Source organism: Nematolebias whitei, chromosome 8 (genome assembly GCF_014905685.2).
Source record: "Nematolebias whitei isolate Nwh7 chromosome 8, NemWhi1, whole genome shotgun sequence".
In the NCBI taxonomy this organism is placed as follows: Eukaryota; Metazoa; Chordata; class Actinopteri; order Cyprinodontiformes; family Rivulidae; genus Nematolebias; species Nematolebias whitei.
This window is the reverse complement of record NC_056505.1, coordinates 28,758,487-28,761,895: the sequence shown is the minus strand read 5'-3', so window position 1 is coordinate 28,761,895 and position 3,409 is coordinate 28,758,487. Positions and strand designations below refer to the sequence as shown.

General features: G+C 49.2%; 1 protein-coding gene across 1 annotated transcript in view; it reads left to right on the top strand.

Moving 5' to 3' along the window:
* The window catches only part of c8h5orf34 (chromosome 8 C5orf34 homolog), a 7,071-nt gene that overhangs the window by 641 nt on the left and 3,021 nt on the right, over window positions 1-3,409 (top strand). The gene's annotated exons all lie outside the window — the stretch shown is intronic.

Sequence of the window (3,409 nt, the reverse complement as noted above, 5' to 3'; positions counted from 1 at the left end):
ATGTCTGTTTCTCCTTCCTGTTCCCCTCAAACCCAGTCGGTTGAAGCAGATGGCTGCTCGTCCTGAGCCTGGTTCTGCTGGAGGTTTCTTAGTTTAAAAGGGAGTTTTTCCTTTCCACTGTTGCCTTTGTGCTTGCTCAGGATGGGAGATTGTGATGAAGTGAAATTTCAACGCAATCTGCTAGCTTCCTTACTAGATAACTTTTACTAATTGGCCTTTTTATGTATGTGAATGTTTTTTTTACAGTGCCCTGAGACAACTTGGGTTGTGACTTGATGCTATATTGAATTGAACTGAATTAAATATTGTTATTCAGTCACTTTACTGTACCACCCGCAAAAGAAGGGACTGGCAATGAAAATGGAAAAGACTGCAAAACGTTGGTTACGTACTGTAACCCCTGATTCTATGAGTATAGGCGTAGCCCTTTAAGGCTGTCGCTGGTGGGTTTTATCCCGTATTGCGAAGCATTGCACTGAAAAATTTAGTCCACGCCCACCTGCTGTGTGGGCCCCACCCGGTCTGTATAAATTACGTTAAGAGCGGGTAATCGGCTCCCAAATAACTTTTTCTTCAGCCATTTAGGAGCCAGTGAGGCCCGTCGTTTAAAGGGCTACGCCTATACTCATAGAATCTGGGGTTACAGTACGTAACCAACGTTCTATTTCGTATAGGCTTCGCCCTTTAAGGCTGTCGCTGATGGATTAAGGGCGAAGCAGATGTGGTCCTCGCCTCACTGGGTCCATTCGAACACTGTATGAAGCGGAAGCTTGCCCAAAAAACATCTTGTCACTCAGCTCCCCATGTAAGTAATTACGCGTTGCGTAATTATGTGTGCTATGCACAGACGCATGCTGTGTAGTTATGCGTTCTGAATGCATGATCGCCCAGGAAAATTTCAACGGGGGAGGAAGATGCTGAAAAAAGGGGCCATGAACCAACCGATTCACGGCTGAACAATATGAACAGATTAATAATAAGTGAGCTGATTGTTAATCAAATGAACTGATTGGTAACAATAGTCATGAACTGATTAGTGACAATAGAACCAGAATAACAGTCATAACTTGTGGCTGATAACATCTCACACTGTAATGCATGCAGACAGATGTGAGTTTAAACGGGGTTCCATGAAACAACAATATTCATTCTTTTAGATCATTAAGGACAGAATGTGTCATGGAACGAGCCGTCACATCACGTAAATAGAAACCAATAAATGAGCAGGGTGTTGACCACGTGGCCGCAGTGCAAATATCCTGCATTGTCATACCATTATGCAAAGCAGTCGAAGATGCGATACCTCTGGTCGAGTGTGCTCTGAGGATATCAAGAAGCTCTAAATCTGATGCTCTGTAGGCTTCAGAAATGGCCTCACACAGCCAGTGTGACAAGTGCTGGGTGGATAACGGGCGACCTGCAGATGCATCTCTATAATGCACAAACAAATGTTGAGTTTGACACATTGCAGCTGTGCGCGCTATGTAACACGTCAACGCCCGCACAGGACGGAGCAGATGGAAAGATGTTTCTTCTTCTGATTTGTGGGGGGAGGGGAAAAACCCCTCCAACGATATCACTCTTGATTTAAAAGAGCTTGTGATGTTTTTAGGCATAAAAGCTGGGTTTGGTCTTAGATCAGCTGAGCTGCCATCAGCCTGAATTCTAAGACATGACGGAGCGACAGAGAGGGCAGATAAATCACTCACCCTCTTAGCGGATGTTAAAGCCAGCAGCAGGGCTGTTTTAAGAGACAAGAATTTAATTGGAACCTGATCCAGAGGCTCGAATGGAGCTTGATCGGGGCCCGCAGGACCAGTGTTAAATCCCACTATGGAGCAAGTGGGCGTGAAAACAGGCCTGCGTCTCTGTACACCTTTTAAAAAAACGCTTCATCAGCGGATGATTAAAAGCTGTTCTGTCCCCGAAACCTTCGTGACAGGAAGAGATGGCTGCAGCGTACGTTTTAATCGTGCTGAACGCCAAATTTCTGTCCGTCAGCAGCTGCAGAAAGGACAGCACGTTGCCTAGTGGACATGAGGTGGCCTCTACATCTTTCTCTGTACACCTTTTACAAAACGCTCCATGAGCGGATGATTAAAAGCTGTTCTGTCTCCGCAAAACCTTTGTGACAGGAAGAGATGGCTGCAGCATACGTTTTAATGCGAGACCGGCAGACAGCAGAGACACACAGGTTGAGGATGACGTCAGCTGCCTTGCAGAGGGAGCGCTATGTCTCCTCCAGCCTCTTGAACATTGTACGTCAGCAGCGTAACGTGTTGTTCGCTGCGGCCGCCTAGAATGCACACTGGTGAGCTCGGTTGGAGAGCGACATCACCGTCTGGTTATGCTTACCGGGAGGTGCAGGACGCTTGTCCAACCTGGACATCTTTGCTTCGAAAGCCTCCGCCAGGCTCGGCTACAGTGGGGCACCGAGGGAATTTCCACTCGGTGAAAACCCCTCCACTCTGGTGATGGGCGCGAATGTGGGAACTGTCGCCCTATTCTACCAGGAACCAGCTGCGGCCTCGTCCCAGTAGGACGTCACTGCTGGGAACGGGGCCAGATGGGATCAGGACGGCGAGCTGGAATGGAGCCCAGAAACCTTCCCGCTAGATCATCCAATCTGGGCGGGGAAAGGAGAGGGACGGAAAAAAGTCCCTTCATGTTAGCCACCTCCTGGATTATGCCGGGCAGCTCCAGAGGAGGGCACCGACGGCTGTGAGCGGTGTGGTCGCAGATGCGAAACAAGGTCGGGGGGGTGGGGGGGGGGGGGTGAGCATTCGCTCAGCCCCCCTCTACCGACACTACGCTCTCCAAGAGGGAATGAGCAGCGGGGGGCTGCTGCTGACGTCGCCTGTCCCGGAGGAACCATCTGATTAGCTCCGAGAGTCAGCGATAAGAGGAAAATTACAAGATGGCGTCGTCCAGCGTGTAGCGACCTGCCACTGAGAGATACTCCTCGGCGCTTACCTTGAAACAAGACTGCTCGTCTGCTTCTCCTCGGGGAGGAGAACTCACCGGGACGACAGGAGGTTGACGTGGCGGGCCACAGGCAGTCTTGACAAGGTTGGTCAAGCTAGACAACTTTCCTTCTTCGTTCTTCTGACAGTGCTATTAGCTCGCTGAAGAAAAATGGGAGCCGATTACCCGCTCTTAACGTAATTATACGGACCGGGTGGGGCCTACACAGCAGGTGGGCGTATACTAAATTTTTCAGTGTAATGCTTCGCATGATGGGATAAAACCCACCAGCAACAGCCTTAAAGGGCGAAGCCTATACGAAATAGAACTGTCCTGAGGGGGAAAGCAGGCTCCAACTAAAACGTGGATAGTGTTACATTTTTACCTTTTGTTATTTATGTGTGTGTGTGTGTGTGTGTGTGTGTGTGTGTGTGTGTGTGTGTGT